General features: G+C 43.9%; 1 long non-coding RNA gene across 2 annotated transcripts in view; it reads left to right on the top strand.

Moving 5' to 3' along the window:
* The first annotated feature begins 12,187 nt into the window (after nucleotides 1–12,187).
* LOC135971821 (uncharacterized) overlaps nucleotides 12,188–18,360 on the top strand; it is a 29,957-nt gene continuing 23,784 nt past the window's right edge. The window contains exons 1-3 of one of the 2 annotated variants that reach the window (XR_010588097.1): nucleotides 12,188–12,287; nucleotides 13,166–13,273; nucleotides 15,130–15,333. This is a non-coding gene — a long non-coding RNA (uncharacterized lncRNA). Of the gene's footprint in view, nucleotides 12,288–13,165; nucleotides 13,274–15,129; nucleotides 15,334–18,360 lie in introns of those variants that run through there. The other variant, XR_012415024.1, reaches the window with a different exon arrangement.

Below are 18,360 nucleotides of genomic sequence, written 5' to 3'. Positions count from 1 at the left end.
AAAAAAAAAAAAAATTTATAGAGATGGGGTCTCCCTATGTTGCCCAGGCTAGTCTCAAACTCCTGGACTCAAGCAATCCTCCTACCTCAGGCCCCCACAAAGTGCTGGGATTACAGGCATGAGCCTGGCATAAACATTATTTTTGAAACCCAAGTTTTTACACGGTCTCCAATTTCTAGTGTCACCTTCTCTTTAACATCTGTGTTAGGCCATTCTTGCATTGCTATAAAGAAATATCTGAGACTGGGTAATTTATAAGAAAAGAGGTTTAATTGGCTTACTGTTCTTCAGGCCGTATAAGAAGCATGATGCTGGCATCTGTTTGGCTCCTGGGGAGGCCTCAGGAAGCTTCCAATCATGGCAGAAGATGAAGAGGTAGCAGGCATCTCACATGGTGGGAGCGGGAGCAAGAGAACCAGTGGCAGGGAGGTGCCACACACTTTTAAACAACCAGATCTCATGAGAACTCACCCACTATCATGAGGACAGCACCAAACCATGAGAGAGCTATGCCCATGATCCAATCATCTCCCACCAGGCCCCACCTCCAACATTGGGGATTACAATTTAACATGAGATATGGCAGGGACACAGATCTATATCAACAGCCAACCAGTACTGTTCTGCAAATATAGGCAGTGCAATGCACAAAGGCACCTAAGCAAGGGGACAGGTGGGGACTTAAACCAGCCTGGTAACAGGTGCAGTGCAGAAGGAATGGGTGCATTTTGTAATTCATTGCTCAGATGAGCCCCTTTTGCGTGGTTTGCATAAGAGCATCATATATGCTAGTCACAGCCTTGACATGCTCCACACTCTCACGTGACCTGACTTCAATAAGTAATTCTGTCCCCCTCTGCAGTATTTCTTGGAGTCCTGAGAAGGGAACCGTTTCTGTTTCTCAGGTGATGTTGAACTTGTTTGCCAGGTGATGGCTTGCTGCCTCTCCACTGGTCACTGCTGGCCACCTTGGGACCCCTTTTCCAGGCTGCTCCACTTGGTCTGCCTTCTCACAAAGGTAGACTGAGGCCTCTCTCTGATTTCAGGTACTTCTCAGACAAGGCCAGCAGGTGTACTAGACCAGGCCGAGGTGTGAAGCAAACATAAAAGAGTTATAGCTAAAAACCAGAAACCTTAACATCAGACATCACTGTCCCCACGTGTCTTGGCTGAAGCCAGCCTTTTTACATTATTAATCAGTCACAATACCTGGTTAGAAAAACCTGAATTTGCATCGCTTACCTGTTTCAGACCTCCCTTCAGAAGTAGGAGCCTCATGTCTGATGATCTGATGGACTTACCAGCTTTACAGCCTTCCACTAAACAAATGGGGATTTTTTTTTTTTTTAAGACGGAGTCTCAGTCTGTTGCCCAGACTGGAGTGCAATGGCCTGGTCTCGGCTCACTGCAACCTCTGCCTTTCGGGTTAAAATGATTCTCCTGCTTCAGCCTCCCGAGTAGCTGGGATTACAGGTGCCTGCCATCACACCCAGCTAAGTTTTGTATTTTTAGTAGAGACGGGGTTTCACCAGTGGGCCAGGCTCGTCTTGAACTCCTGACCTCAGGTGATATGCCCACCTCAGCCTCCCAAAGTGCTGGGATTATAGGCATGAGCCACTGCGCCTGGCCCAAATGGAGATTTTTTAAAAATGGAACTAAATGCACAATTGTATACATTTTGAAAACAAAACACAAACCTTGGAAGAAATTTTGCACTTTCTATAAGTATCTTTGAGCCATGGTCCTGGGCTTCTGGGTGCAAAGCCACTGGGCTCTGTCTGTCATTAGAGATACTTCAGTAGAAAACCTGAGAAGCCCTGAGTTAAGTACTTTCATCTTATTTAGCACGGATGCACAGGCTTCTTAGAAACTGCATATCTGGTATCAAACATGAATGCCTGTGGCCAGTTTAAATGAGTTCCCATCTTCTTTTTGAAACTCCATCCTCATTCTCCTACTGATAGATTTGGCTTACTGCTTTGAGGCTGTGAATGTCGAGGTTGCTTGCTTTAGGAAACTCGAACTCCTTGCCATGGCTGCACATTGCTTCTCCTGAAAGTGTAAGGGCTTACTTTCTCTTGGAAATTCTGGTCCTTATAAACCCAAGATCTGATTTGCTCATTCAGGTCTTAGGGCTTCCAGACCCAGAGCTTACCATGCACCTGCACGTAGCAGTGACTCTTCTGCCTTTCCCAGGGAGCGAGGCTTCATTGTCAGAGGAAGGAGCAGGAGGGACATCTCGTCCTTTCCCCAATCCCTGAACTTGGAGAGCCTCTCTTGTCCCTGCTTTGTCTGTGAAGTGGTTCCTAGTTGCTTTGAGATTTCCAACTGAAAGCTGCCTTGTTAATACAGAGTAAGAACTAGGGCATTTCAGCCTTAGGGAAAAAAAAAACCATCAAACAAAACACAGCTCAGACACAGTTTTAGCATCAGAGGAAGAATTTTTAGGGGGAGGGGACATTCAGTCCTTCTGAATTCCACATTGGAGTTTCTCACTGGGTTCAGCGATGTCTCTAGGCCTAGGGTAGCCAAACCCCCCGCCCTTGGCTTCCAGCAGAGGTGGCCTGGCATTGGCAGGCAGTGCTAAATATAAAGGCAGCATCAACCCCAGATCAGAGCAGCTGAGGTTCTTGTTCGGTACCCTCTGCATTTCTCTGACTTTGTCCCTTGCCATGGGGTGAGAAGAAGCAGCCAAAGGAAGCCAAGGACAAGGAGCAATCCCCAGATCCCTGGGGGTCTCTGAGGGTCCTGGCATTCTCTGTTGAAGTGACCCCAAGCCCTCTTCAAGGGCCTTGTTGAACTCTTTCCCAAATCCATCCTCCCAAAGGTGGGAAGTGCATCTGATGTGCACACCTAGGGGCCCAAGAGGTGGTCAAGGGACAGCTGTTTGCTGGTGAAAGCATACAGTTGGAGCTTGGACAGAGTTGTTTGCATACATGCATGCAAGGCCCTCGGTGGTAAGAAACGGAACCGGGGGTACATAGAGAAGTGGCATGAGCCGTGGGCCAGGGAGCCTCCATTTACATTCCCGTCCCAGCCCTTGCAAATGTTAGGGGTGGGCCTGCCAAAGGAAGAACAGATGGAAAATCTCCAGAGAAAATACAAGAATCATGAAACCAACACATTTACCAGAGCTCCTGTTTTGATGGCGAGAGAAGCATCCCCAAAGCCATTGCATTGATAAATCTGGACATGAAGCTTAGTTTATTTTTCATTTAAAAATCAGATAAAATATTAGTTATTTCAATAACGGTTGCATTTGTTTTTAAAAGAGTGATAATAGCTCCCTGTTATTGTGAGGCTAAAATGAGAATGTGTGCCGTGGAGGGGAGCTATTAATACATGTTAATAAGATTGTTCTTTTTTTATTTTCCTCCAGCTGGTACCTAAGATAATGTTCAAAGCTTTTTCTTTCATTTGTCTTGCTCTGTCTGGTGGGATATTGTTAGTAAAAACCAGATACTAAGACATTTTTAAATGTCAAGTGAAGACAAGTTAATAATTGCTCTCCCACAATATGAAAGCAAATGGTGGTCCAGGATCAAAAACCATGTTTTTCTCCTTTTTGGAGCTGCCAAAATTCCCTTAGGGGTATGCACCAGGTAAGTGTAAGGACAAGTTCAGAATCTGAATGACATTGTCACAACCCATGCCAGACCCCAGCTGAGGCCTCTCTCCACTTTGATGTGATTAAATAAATCCCAGTCTTGTCTGCAAAGAAAGCACAGGCTGAAAAACCACGCAGATGAGCCAGGCAGTCTGCCCAAATATCAAAACACAAGACCTGCGGATAATCGTTCAGTGTCCGCGGAGTTGTAAGGGATGTGGCTTGTGCTGGGAACCACAGTTATCATCCCTTACACTTGTGGAGCTCTTTGTTGTTTGCAGAAGGCTGCCACAGACATGATTTCACGCCATCCTCCCACGGAGACAGAGTGGAGCTTGTCCGCACAGAGCACCTGGAGACAAAACCCTCTGCATTTCCCAAACTCCCATTTTAGGGGGTTTGGACAGAATGACACTGGCTTTGTGGGTTGGGCAGGGCACTGTGTTCACAGTAAGTAGCCCATAAGTGGCTGCTGGGATTCAGCTGTGCCACCCTCTGCAAGACTCCTAACAAGTGTACAAGCCGCTGATGCCTTCAGGGAAGCAAAATCTGGCTAACCCCACCCCCACCCCGGGCCCCCAGCTGTGGCCCTTCCCATCAAGACCCTGCTAATGGGGAGGCTGCTGGGCTTCTACTTCATGCATAGGAGTTTTTTATTTTTATTTTTTTTTGTTTTTTATTTTTAGAGGCTCCCTGTGTTGCCCAGGCTTGTCTTGAACTCCTAGGCTCAAGCAGTCCTCTCAGCTCAGCCTCCCAAAGTGCTGGGATTGCAGGCGTGAGCCACCGCGCGCGCCTGGCCTGGATAGTGGGTTGTGTCTCTGCTCTGCCTGCCCCGCAGGAATGGCTGCTCCTCGCCGGGGTGGGTATCACGAGACTTGGGGTTTGAGCCCCAAATGTCTGAAAGGGATCTCTGGTCTGCAGCTCTGGCTGGACAAAGCGGCCTTGGGCATGTGAGAGCTTGGAACTGGGCACGCAATATCCTTATCATGGGAAGGGAAAAGGGCTACTTTGTCAGCGTTTTCCTCTTTCAGCAGCACCTGGAGCTCTGGTTGGGGAAATGGTAGAAAGATGATTCTCCTGAAGGCCTATCAGTGCTATGGGGCAGGAACAGCCAACCCCTTGCAGTTAACAGTTCCCTGGAGCCAAGGCTAGGTGTTTTCTCAAAGAGCAACACGCCTCTCTTCTCTGTGGTTCTGTGCCAGGCCGCCCCTCTTTCTCCAGGTGGAGGAGGAAAGAACGGATGCCTCCTTCCGAGTCCTCATGGCTTTTAACCCTCTTGGAAGACAGAGGGAACACAACCCTAAGGGGGCCAGGGTAAGCCCAGGAGGGGTGCAGAACCTGGGGTCCAATGCCCAGAACTGATATTGGGCCCTAGGCTGGATCAAGTGGACAGAGCTTAAATCAGAAGCAGACTGGGCCTGCACTGAGAACGAGTGTCACAGGGAGTTGAAGAGAGGAGGGGCTGGGGGTTCCAGGAGTGTCAAACTGATGACGGAAGCAGGGAGCAGGTGGGCAGGAGCCAGGTGGGGCAGGAGCCCCAGGAATCAGCAGGCTCCAGGTGGAAAAGAAGCGAGAGGATCAGGAATTTGGCTAGAGGTGACAGGGGCATATGGAGAAGGCTGCTCCTGACTGGCGATCCAATAGATTCATCTGAGTTAAGAGAGAGATAGTCCACCCCAATTGTTCACTTCTATGAGGAATATTGCACAAATTAAAGGAAAAAAAAAACCAAAAAAAACCTACAGGATTAAAAACAGGTCAGATGGCCGGGCACGGTGGCTCACGCCTATAATCCCAGCACTTTGGGAGGCCAAGGCGGGTGGATCACGAGGTCAGGAGTTTGAGACCAGCCTGACCAACATGGTGAAACCCTATCTCTACTAAGAATACAAAAATTAGCCAGGCATGGTGGTGTGTGTGCAATCCCAGCTACTCAGGAGACTGAGGCAGAAGAATCGCTTGAACCCGGGAGGCGGAGGTTGCAGTGAACCTAGATCGTGCCACTGCACTCCAGCCTGGGAAACAGAGGAAGGTTCCGTCTCAAACAAACAAAAACAATAACAAAACAGGTGAGGCGTGGTGGCTCACAGCTGTAATCCCAGAACTTTGGGAGGCAGAGGCAGGCAGATCACTTGAGGTCAGGAGTTTGGGACCATCCTGGCTAACATGATGAAACATTGTCTCCACTAAAAACACAAAAATCACCTGGGCATGTTGGTGTATGCCTGTACTCCCAGCTGCTTAGGAGGCTGAGGCAGGAGAATGGCTTGAACCCTGGCAGTAGAAGTTGTGGCGAGCCCAGATCACACCACTGCACTCCATCTTGGGTGACAGAGCAAGACTCTGTCTCAAAACAAAATACAATAATAAAAAATTAAAAAAAAAAACTTTTTCATACACTGGCATCTACTTTCCTTTCTAGCCTCACCTCTACCAGCTTTTTTTTTTTTTTTTAAATTTTTTTAGTAACCTACACCCCAGCCCAAAAAGTCTGTGTTTTCCTTAATACACTGTGCTTTCCTGCCTCTATGCCTGACTAAGCCATTTTTTGTCCCCAAAATATCAATTCACTGGCTCTCTGCCAGTGGAAATCTTATTCATTTATCCTGAATAGGCGAAGGATGCCAACTCATTTAAGAGATATAATTAGGAAGACTATGGAAAAAGAGTTATCAAAGAAATGTGAATTTAAAATAACAACGAGGCATCATGACATAGTTATAAAGTCATAGCAAATGATAAGAAAACCCAAAGCAGCCCACCCAATGCTGACACCGTTTTGCTGAAATAGGTCCATCTGTTGCTGGTGACATTGTAAATGGGCTAAGATAGTTATTTTATGTGTCAACTTGACTGAGCTAAGGGATGCCCACATAGCTGGTAAAACGTTATTTCTGGGTGTGCCTGTGAGGGTGTTTCCGGAAGAGATGAGCATTTGGATTGACAGGCTGAGGAAGGAGGATCACCCTCACCAATGTGGGCAGCCACCATCCAACCTGTTGAGGGCCCAGATGGAACAAAAATGCAGAGGAGGGGCAAAGTTGCTCTCTGCTTGAGCTGGGACATCCAGCTTTCCTGTCCTTGGACATCCGTGTTCTTGGTTCTCCAGCTTTTGGACTGGGATTGGGACATATGCCATCGGCTTCATGGTTCTCAGACCATCAGGACTGGACTGGAATTATACCACTGGCTTTCCTGAGCCTCCAGCTTGCAGACAGCAGTTATAGGACTTCTCAGCCTCCATAATAGGCAATCCCTCAGAATAAACCTCTTTCTATGTATCTATATGTATTCCACTGGTTGCGTTTTTCTGGAGGACCCTGCCTAATACATGGGCCCAAACTTCTGGGGGGAAACAATGAAGTAATGTATTTCAAAAGAGACAGAAATGTCCCTGTACCTTGATGCCCATCAATCCTATTTTGCAGAGTTGAGCTAAACGAAATGACACTAAAGAAAAAAAAAAGCTACATGCATAAAGATACCTCTTGCATCATAGTCATCATAATTTTTAATAGTGAAAAGACTGGAAATAGCCCAACTACCTCACAACAGGGGACTCTAGAGGAAATTACACTCAGACAGATGGAAATTATGATGATGAAGACTATTTAGCGAAAGGAAATGCTTATAACATAATGCTCAGGAGACACAAAGTTTATTGCGACTACACTATAAAAATCACATAAATGTATGGAGAAGGATATATAAGGGAACAGAGAGAAAGGAAAATCACTACTTATTAGGGTATTATTTTTATTAGAGTGTTGCTGATGTAATAAAAATCTCCGAGAGGAAATTTCCTTCAAAACCCCTTGTTAGCTTTATTCTCATCTGGTCTGTGGTCCTTATTGCATTGTGCCTTGAGTGTAATAATTTGTGTCCTAGTTTTAGCCCCCTTTGGACCATAAACTCTTCAAGGGCAAGGACTATGTTTTACTTTTCTTTGTCTCACCTGAGCACTTGTATCTCCCTGGAACGTAATAATATTCAACAATTATTTATTAAGCAAATTAACCACTGCTAAGGATTATGTTGTGCTTAAAAATAAAATTCAACAAATCATTCTCTCCATCCTCCTGTCTCCTGGCAAAAGGCACTCAACTAAATAGATATCTGTATTATCTTCAGGCTTCCTGGGAAGGAAAATCCACATTCAGAAATCTAGCATTTTATACCTGGAACGAAACATAGATGCAGTAATGCAGGCAACACTCGGGAATCTGGGAAACCGAGGCTCTTGGGACTTATTTACCTTTGCCCCTTAAGGCAACAAGATGTTTAAAAATTGAAGTCATTCTTAGGTTTACCACCTGGGGCCAACCGGATCCCGGCCAGAAGGAAAACGATCCAGCACTCCTACTGGGAGCCCAAAGCTGCTGTGCCTAAGCCAGGCCTCTCTTTTATGAGCCTAACTGTCAGGGCTGATGAGAAGACAGGAAATGTGATAACATGACTCAAGCTTATGCTTCCCAAAGAAAACAACGGGAATTCAGTGCTGAACTCTTTTTAGGTACTGATCCCTTATTGCATGCCAGACAGTTTACGCACATCAACTTACGCTCCCATTTTACAGATAAAATCTTAATGTTCAGAGAGACTATGTGACTCACCCAAGGTCAAACAGCTTTTCTTTTGATGGGGCCTGTCAGGATCCCAAAGCAACCACAGGCTCTTAAGCATCCCTACCCAGCAGGCCTGAGAACTCACAATAAATAGGCCCATTTTGTCTGTCTGTCCAGGATGATGAAGCCTCAACATCTCCCTTTTCCTTTCTCCTTTTTTCTTGCATGTACAGATATTGGCCCTTGTCTGCAGCCTGGCTGCAGAAAAGCCTATTTTCACCTGGCTTACATTTTTCTTGTTTTCAGACTGGGTCACCAAGCCGATGATTTTATTCCATGCTCCACTGTGGTCATCAGTCATTTTCTCCTGAAGAAAATCACACACTCCCTTGTATCGGTGACCTTCCCTGAGGTCTGAGTATATATATCAATCATTTTTAGGACATGTTTTCTTTAACTGAATACGGTCTCGCATACTGGGGATAAGGTTTGGGGATTGCTGTGATTTGGATGTATCCCTTCCAAACTTTAGGTGTTGCCAGTGTGATAGTGATATTAAGAGGAGAAGCCTTGGCCAGGTGCGGTGGCTCACTCCTGTAATCCCAGCACTTTGGGAGGCCGAGGCAGGAGGATCACTTGAGGTCAGGAGTTCGAGACCAACCTGGGCAACATGGTGAAAATACTAAAAATACAAAAATTAGCCGGGTGTGGTGGCGGGCACCTGTAATCCCAGCTACTTGGGGAGGCTGAGGCAGGAGAATTGCTTGAACCCAAGGGACAGAGGTTGCAGTGAGCCTAGAGCATGCCACTGCACTCCAGCCTGGGTGACAGAGCGAGACTCTGTCTCAAAAGAAAAAAAAGAGGTGAAGCCTTTAAGAGGAGATTAGGCCACGAGGGCTCCACCCTCAGGACTGAGACTAGGTGCCCTTGTAAAAGGGCTTCATGGAGGGAGTAAGTCCCTCTTGCCCTTCCGCCTTCCACCTTGTGGCACCATCTTGGAAACAGAGACCAGACCCTCCCCAGACAACAAACCTGCAAGTGCCTTGGTCATGGACTTCCCAGCCTCCAGAACTGTGAGAAATAATTTCTGTTCTTATAAATTACCCAGTCTATGGTACTTTGTTATGGCAGCATGAATAGACTAGGAGGATGAAAACAGCAGCTGTTCCAGAACAGTTTCTTCCAACATTATGCTGATTTTCTTTTCTCTTGGATGCTTTTTTACAAGTTGCACTTTTTAAATGTGATATTCTCTCACTCTAACTGAGGCCTCTACTCCTCTTTTCTTTCATACATTTTGTCTATGGTGCAAAACTGACACTTTTTTGTTTCTCTAATGCAAGTAACAATAACATCTAATTAATACGCAGCTACACTCAGGCAGAGGCAGAAACCCTTCCATCTGCTGTTGTGCGATAGCTGCTTCCCCTTTTGCTCACTTATGTTCTTTTTAGCTTATTATGTGCCCTTTAAATTGCCTTCCTAAAACATAGAATTCCACATCAACTCAAAATTAGTTTAGAAAATAGATGGTGCTTGGTAAGTTCCAACCTATAAAATCCTGCCCATCTTCGCAGTCTGGGGCTGACACCATTAAACATTAAGTGGTAGCAGATGCTTCCTGCCTGGGATTCAATTTCTAGGCCAATGTTTTGTTATTCCTTCTAAAAGATAGATTGTTTTTCTCGTTTTTCATTTATTTTTTTAAAAAAAAAAAAAAGAACACTAGATTTTGGCCAGGTGCGGTGGCTCACGCCTGTAATCCCAGCACTTTGGGAGGCTGAGGCGGGTGGATCACTTGAGTCCAGGAGTTCGAGACTAGCCTGGGCAACATGGTGAAACCCTGACTCTACAAAAAAATACAGAAATTAGCTGGGCTTGATGGCACGTGCCTGTAATCCCAGCTACTGGGGAGGCTGAGGTGGGAGAATTGCTTGAGCCCCGGAGGTGAAGGTTACAGTGAGCCGTGATCACACCACTGCACTCCAGTCAAGGTGACAGAGCCAGGCCCTGTGTCAAAAACAGAAAACAAACCAAAATAAAATGCTAGGTTTAAATAAAATTTAAATTTCTGTACTAGGCTGGGGGTTGGGGGGGATAGTTTGGTGACAGATGTCTTGTTTTTAAAAACCTGAGGAATGGGCTTCTGTTTGTCTTCCCATCATTAGAAACTCAATCCTGCATGTCCTGGGAGCCCAATTGTAAACCTTAGTTTTTTTTAGAAGGACCGTGATTCCCCGCAAGGCCAGGCTGCCACTGTAGAAGTCCACAGTCAGAAAGAACCACAGACCAACTCCCCTGGGTGGTGTGGTCCAGGCATTGCTTTATTTAGATGAATTCCCACAGAGGTGCTATAGTGTGGTCTGGGGATATGATTATATGGTTTCGATGCCATGGAAACTTACAGGAAGTTAAGAGTGCGGTGAATCCCAGCTCACACCAAATTTACTGTGTCTGCCTCGGTTTCCCTTTTCCTCAAATAGGTGGTGTAACTAGTTCTTATTTTGTAGGTATTCTAGTCCCCAAATTCCTTTTTAAGAAACATGGGAACTTACTATAAATGCTACATAAATCCAAGGTTTTAAGGGCCTTTGGGCTAAAACCAGCCTTGAAGTGAGGCAAGACCTCAGGCTCCCTTCTCTTTTCTTCCCAGAAGATCCAGTGGTCCTAAGGAGAATACACAGCCATGACTAGCCCAGGGGAGCCAAGGAAAGGAAGAGAAATGGTTACTTTCACTTTCTTCCTTAAGCCCTCGAAAGAGAGATGACTCAGTGTGCCCCAGGAAGGGAGGATCCACCTAGCTTTCAGCATTTTCCAAGGTCCTTTTCAAGATGGGCACCAAAGTGACAGGCTCAAAGGAAGGCTCTCTTTCTTTTTTTTTCTTTTTCGGAAGGCTCTCTTTCTTTTTTTTTCTTTTTCGGAAGGCTCTCTTTCTTTTTTTTTCTTTTTCTTTTTTTTTTTGAGATGGAGTCTCGCTCTGTTGCCTAAGCTGGAGTGCAGTGACGTAATCTCGCAATCTCGGCTCACTGCAGCCTCCGCCTCCAGGGCTCAAGCGATTCCCCCACCTCAGCCTCCTGAGTAGCTGGAATTACAGGTGCCTGCCACCACACACAGCTAATTTTTGTAGTTTTAGTAGAGACGGGGTTTCACCATCTTGGCCAGGCTGGTCTTGAACTCCTGACCTCATGATCCACCTGCCTCAGCCTCCCAAAGTGCTAGGATTACAGGTGTGAACCATTGTGCCCAGACAGAAGGCTCTCTTTCTAATGTAAACTTTCATTGGCAGTCAGAGGGGGCCACCTACCAGGGTTTTCTAACTCTTAGCAAATCGTCATTGAACATAAAATGAACACAGTACCACATCTCCATGCATTAGACACATTGTCACCCAAATCGTGCAGCCTCATTCAGAAATGACCTTGCTTCTGAGAGCTCATCTTCCTGGAATCATTTTGGTTTGATCCTTTCAAGGCTGTGAGATTTATTTTCATGTATTATTTTTCATTTCAAAAGTTATTCATAATTCAATTTAATTTTAAAAGCTTCATATACACATATCTACACAGATATGCCCACATACACACACACCTGGTACAAATCCAAATACTATAAAAGGGTTCTCAACATAAATATCCATCCCAGCCAAACACCACTCTGTTACCAGTTTCCTGTGTCTCCTTCCAGGGCTGTTCTAAGCATAAAATATTTATTTTTAGGTATTTTTTAAAAAGACGTACTGTTTAATTTTAAAGCTACTTTAGCACAAGACAAGGTAAAAAAGTAGGAACCTATAGATTAAAAAAGAAAAATAAAGGGCCTGGGGTATAATTGTTTTAAATGACGTGTTTATGTGTTGAGTTTAAAAATATTTTGATGTGTTCCAATGCATGGAAAACAAGATGGTGTGAATCACTGTCCTGAATAAACTGTCCAATAGGATTACATATTTTGTGTGTGTACCTTGGCAAGGTCATGTTAGCAAGTTTACATAATAGTATACAGAAAACAGAAAGTCACCCAATAGACTGGAGTGAGCAGGGAGGGACAGGGAGGAGCAGAAAGAAGACTGTCTCAAGAACTGCCACTTAGAGAAGAGGCACTGAGAAGGAACAGAGGTGAGCCCAGGGAGGTAAACAAAGCCTCAGGCCCATGCTTTCCAACAGGATTGTCTGCAATGGTGGGAATGATCGCATCTGCGCCGTCTGATATGGTAGCCGCTAGTGCTGTTGAACACTTGAAATGGAACCAGTGAGACTGAGGGATTGAATTTTTATTTTAATTTTGCTTTAATTAATTTGAATTTAAACAGCCACATGGGGCAGTGGTTACCACACTAGATCGTGTCACTCTGGGGTTTGCAACATCTTGGGAGGCATCAATGGGCTTAGAGAACTAAGAATGGAAAGGGGGCAGAGAATAAACATGGGGTAAGTAAAAGCAGAAGAGGAAAGAAGGAGGGCAAGGAGAAAGGAGAAAGAGTGAAATTCAAGTGGAAAGGCATAGACAGAGAGGAATCATTGTCTTAAGTGATGAGTGGTCCCTGGATCGCTGGCTGAGACCTTCTGGTGTGATTCTGAGGTCTTCTGCAACAGCACACAGAAACAGTCTCTTCTAGGGCAATACTGCACTTGCTGACCCTGGGAGACCTGCAGGTCTTCACCTCCTTATCTTACTGTGAAGGGAGCAAGGGTACACAATCCCAGGGACTCCCCCACTCCATTGTGTGAAATAAAATAGTTTACTCCAAGAAAACCCCACAGTTTTGATACACCACTAGGTGTCACCATTAACCAAAATGAGCTTTTATTTATTTTTTTTTTTTATCGTTTTTAACCTACAGAATTTGGTGAGTTTCTTCTCTGGGTCTATTGTTGATCTATACAATTCATTTAGGTATTTTCCTACTTTATCACAGACAAAGCAAAGTGGCTTGAGCTCCTGGAGGCTACCCAACAGGGATATTCATTCTAATTCGGTTTATTTTCCTTTGCAGTTAAAACTCTACTAAGGCTGGGTGTAGTGGCTCGTGCCTGTAATCCCAACATTTTGGAAGGCTGAGGCAGGAGGATCGCTTGAGACCAGGAGTTCCAGATTGGCCTGGGTAACGTAGTGAGACCCCCATCTCTACAATAAATTTTTAAAAATTAGCCAGGCATGAGGGCATGCAACTGTAGTCCCAGCTACTTGGGAGGCTGAGGTGGGAGGAGCATTTGAGTCCTGAGCCCAGGAGATTGAGGATGTAGTGAGTCATAATTGTGCCACTGCACAGACAGAGCTAGACCTTTTCTAAAAAAGAAAAACCAAAAGCAAACAAAAAAGCTTCTGCTAAATACCACAAATGTGTGAGTGTACACACATGCTCGGCCTCCCAAAGTGCCAGGATTACAGGTGTGAGCCACCATGCCTGGCTAACATTCATTCTTAAATATTTACTGTGTGCTATGCAGGGACCCTATGTACACTGCACAACTCTGGGGGTGGGAGGAGAGGGCACTGTCTGCACAGACCTCAATGTAAATGGTGTTTCCTGAAGTTGTGCAGCCTACCAGCTCTGTAAGACTCTGGTCTGGGCCATAAGAACTGTATTAGTCCATTTTCATGCTGCTGATAGAGACATACCCAAGACTAGGTAATTTATAAAGAAAAAGAGGTTTAATGGACTGACAGTTCCACATGGCTGGGGAGGCCTCACAGTCATGGTGAAAGGCGAAATGAACGTCTTACATGGTGGCAGACAAGAGAGAATGAGGGCCAAGAGGAAGGGGAAGCCCTTTATAAAATCATCAGATCTCATGAGACTTATTCCCTACCACATGAACAATATGGGGAAACCGCCCCATGATTCAATTATCTCCCACCAGGTTCCTCCCACAACACATGGGGATTATGGGAGCTGTAGTTCAAGATAAGATTTGGGTGGGGACACAGCCAAACCATATCAGGGACAAAATCATGAGTAAGATATGGGCCCTGCTTTTTCCATCCTCTCTGTTCTATTTCTTAGGAGAGTTCCTTAGTCTAAAACCTTCTTTGGAACTAGAAATATCTATGCCCTATATAAATTCTGAGAGTTATACATGTAACAGTTAGCTTTCCCTTCTATCCTTGTAAAAACAACTAAGGTTTAGTCTTTTTCAGAGAAGTAACGCCCCTCACTGAGCATTATTTTATTAATAAGACAAAGTACTATTACAGCTGGATAAATCAAGTCATGGCCTTTGCCCTTGGGAAATTCAATAAAATCCAAAATAAAATCCTTAAGTTTTGCATATCTAAATTTGACCTTTCAACAGAAGAGGAGTAGTAGCAATTAAACATGAATCTGGGGACCGGGACCCCTAGAATCTAGCCTGACTAGGCTTTCTTGGGAAATGTACCAGTTAGGTTGGGGGTAAAACAAACCACCCCAAAGCTTAGTGGCTTAAAGCAACAAACACTCATCATTTTTCATGATTCTGTGAGTCAGTTGAGCAGTTCTGATCTAGGTTGGTGTGCAGATCTGAGGTCTGTAGATGGCTCAGCTCGAGTTGGCTGGCCTCCCTCACATACATGAAATTGACAGGCTGGTTAGTTGAGGAGGACTTAGCTGGGATGCTTTGTCTCTGTTCCATGTGATCTCTCCTCCTCCAGTAGGCTAGCTCAGCCTTCACATAATGTTCTCAGCATGGTGGTCTCAGGGTATAAAAGAGCAGCAAGAGAAAGCAAGCTTCAGTATGCAAGCACTTGAATATTTTTTCTTGTGTCACATTTGCTCTTGTCCTGTTGGCCAAAGAAAGATACATGGCTAAGCCTTGAGTCAGTGCGAAAGGTATTATCCAAGGATGTTGTAGAGAGAGGTATGAACAAATTGAGGACCAGTGTTGTAACAATCTACTGAAAAAATTAATTTAATTTCTCCTTATCTCGGTGTTTACCAAGATGATAATTTTAATAACACTTTCTTGACCTACTTCCCAGGGAAGAAAAAAAACACATGGAAGAAACTGCTGTATATCATTCAAAGAAAAGGGACAACATAACTATTATTCATTTTACTTCAGTTTACTCATCTACGTTTTTCATGTCTCGTCCACAGCATGGCTAATCTATCTATGGGGCAATTAGAAATCCCACTTAGTGAAAATTCCTATCAAATATAAAGGTAACAATTTCAAAAGAAAATTTTGTTTATTTTCATAATTTTCACCAGTAAGTTGGTACATTTTATGGGTTATGTGTAAGGATACCCACTAAGGATATGACTAGCAGAATTCTTCAAGAATAGAAACCCAGGAATGTCTAACCACAGGCTAACTTTCACAATTGCCCTTATATGTTAGACTTGGCAGATACATTTTATTTTTTGTTTGTTTGTTTGGAGAAGGAGACTTGCTCTGTCACCCATGCTGGAGTACGGTGGCATGATCTCCGCTCACTGCAACCTCCATCTCTCGGGTTCAAGTGATTCTCCTGCCTCAGCCTCCCAAGTGGCTGGGATTACAGGTGCCCACTACCATGGCCGGCTAATTTTTGAATTTTTAATAGAGATGGAATTTCACCGTGTTAGCGAGGCTAGTCTTGAACTCCTGACCTCAGATGACCCACCCGCCTCAGCCTCCTAAAGTGCTGGGGTTACAGGCATGAGCCACTGTGCCCAGCCAGCCACCGCGCCTGGCCTACATTTTGTTTTAAATAATTGCTCAGCACTGCACAAGTTGAACACTTGTTATAGCACTCAGAGGACTTAATCAGATAAAGAAAATGACTAGGAGTTTACAGTGTATGTTTTCTTTCTTTTTCTTTTTTCTTTTCTTTTTCTTTTTTTTTTTTTTTTATGAGATGGCATCTCACTGTGTTGCCCAGGCTGGAGTGGAGTGGTGCAATCTCGGCTCATTGCAGCCTCCGCCTGCTGGGTTCAAGCAATTCTCCTGTCCAACCTCCTGAGTAGCTGATACTACAGGCACCCACCACCACGCCCGGCTAGTTTTAATTTTTTTAGTAAAGATGGGGTTTTACCATGTTGGCCAGGTTGGTCTCAAACTCCTGACCTCAAGTGATCCACCCATCTTGGCCTCTCAAAGTGCTGGGATTACAGACGTGAGCCACCACGCCCAGCCTATGTATATGTTTTCATTCCTATTTGCGTGGTGCTGAGAATTGCTGAAGATAACACCACTTCTGGAAATTCACACCCAATCTTACTGGAACTAAGATTAGCCAAGAAAAGGATTACTTCATTCTTACTAATAACTTATCTTTCCTACAAATCGTGGTCTTCATTATTTAACTTGATGAATAAACATTTATTGGGCATCTATTGTGCGTGAAAAACTGAACTAGAGATAGAGATATGGATAAAACACAGCTTTTGCTCTGCTGGCAACAAACTATAAGGCAAATCTGACAGATAAGTGCTCCGGGGAGTATGGAGAAGGAATGATTTACACCAATGGCATGAAGTAGAGAAAACTTCTTGAAGATGACTTTTGTTCTGAGCTTTGAAGAATGAGTAGGATTTTTCAATGTAAGAAAGGGGAGAAAGAATTCCATACAGAGGTAAAACTGTATGGTAAACAGAGGGTTAAAGTGCACAGCATTTTTGGGGGAAAACATCACCCAGGTTAGTTGGAGTGTGGGGGATGTTATGGGAAGTAGAAAAGGAGGTGAGGCTAGCTTGTTAAGACCTTTGAATGTGATATTAAACGGCTTACATGAGGGCTTTAAAGGCCCTTGATTAAAACATTCTCATGATTATAACTATTTTAGAAGTGTCATTCTGGCTTCTGGATACTGACACAATGGGGGCCCAACAGGGGCTACTGGCTATCTCTGTCAACCTAGTTCTGGGAGTGTCTCAGAAGTGGTACAATTGGTGGATCTGATAATCTAATGTGATAATTGTGAGAAATTTCTAGAGGGACAGCAAATGGTTGGAGCCCAGTATATGTGTTTGCGACTGCAGACTGCAGGGGAAAAGGGCAAGTGCTGTAGGTGGGGAAGATTTTATCTTGGACTGTTTTCCTCCCCTGTATTTCCATGGGCAGATTATAGTCTTCCCCAACTCCACTGCAAGACAGAACAGTATCACTAGTCCTGAACCAGCAGGAGATGAAGCCTGTGGGTACATCAGGGGACAGGAAGGAGATAACAGGTAAAGATACATCCACATTCCTTCTAAGAACTGCCACTCCTCAGCATAGTATTGGAGGTCATGGCCAATGTGATAAGACAAGAAAAAGAAGTACTAGGTATAGGATTTGAAAGGAAGTAGCAAAACTGTCATTATTGACAGGTCATCTGATTATCTACATAGAAAACCTCACAGACTTAATAGAAAAACTTTTAGAACTAATACTTATGTTCAGCAAGGATTTCAGGACAAGATCTGCTTATAAAACTCAGTTGCATTCTTCTACAACAGCAACATTCAACCAGAAAATTGAATAGAAAATAAGATAACTTTCACAAGAGCAACACAACTAAAAAATTCCTAAAAATCAACTTAATAAAATATTCAAAATAAATTGTTGGAGAAAAATATAAAATTATTAAAGGACATTAGACTTAAGCAAAGAGATATGCCATATTGGTGGGCAAGACTACTTAACATGTAAAGATAACAATTCTCCCAAAATTAATCTAAAAATCCAAGGCACTTTCAGTATAGTCCCAATAGAACTTTTTGAGGGAACAAAAAAGCATATTCAAAATTTATATAAAAGAAAAAAACAAGGTCCACAATCAGTTGAGCCAGTTTTGGAAAAAGAGCAAAGAGGAATGACTTGTCCCAGTATACTCCAGTGCTATATAATAAAACATTATTATGTGCAGAAGAATGGAAATAGAGCACTATGGTGCAGAAGCATGGAAATAGAGCAAGGGTGAGAAAGTGCTCAGAAATGCATATGTGTGCTTATGTGTTTGGTTGTGTGTGCACCTGATATATGAAAAACAAGTCAATGGGGAAAGGATGGGTTGCTTAGCAGACAGTGTATGGAAGATTGGTTCACTACATGGAAAAAAATTAAGCTGCATTCCTAACACCATAAGCAAAGGTGAACTTCAGAAGAATTAAAGATATAAATGTGCAACACCACCCTACAAAACATAGATATGCATGTGTATGTATATATACACATCAGAATATATTTATGACCTTAAAAGTGGGCAAGAATTTTTTTAAAAACATTCAAAAAGTGTAATCATATT

The sequence above is a fragment of the Macaca fascicularis genome, chromosome 7 (assembly GCF_037993035.2).
Source record: "Macaca fascicularis isolate 582-1 chromosome 7, T2T-MFA8v1.1".
In the NCBI taxonomy this organism is placed as follows: domain Eukaryota; kingdom Metazoa; phylum Chordata; class Mammalia; order Primates; family Cercopithecidae; genus Macaca; species Macaca fascicularis.
The sequence above is the reverse complement of the archived record's forward strand: the minus strand, read 5'-3'. Positions and strand labels throughout refer to the sequence as shown.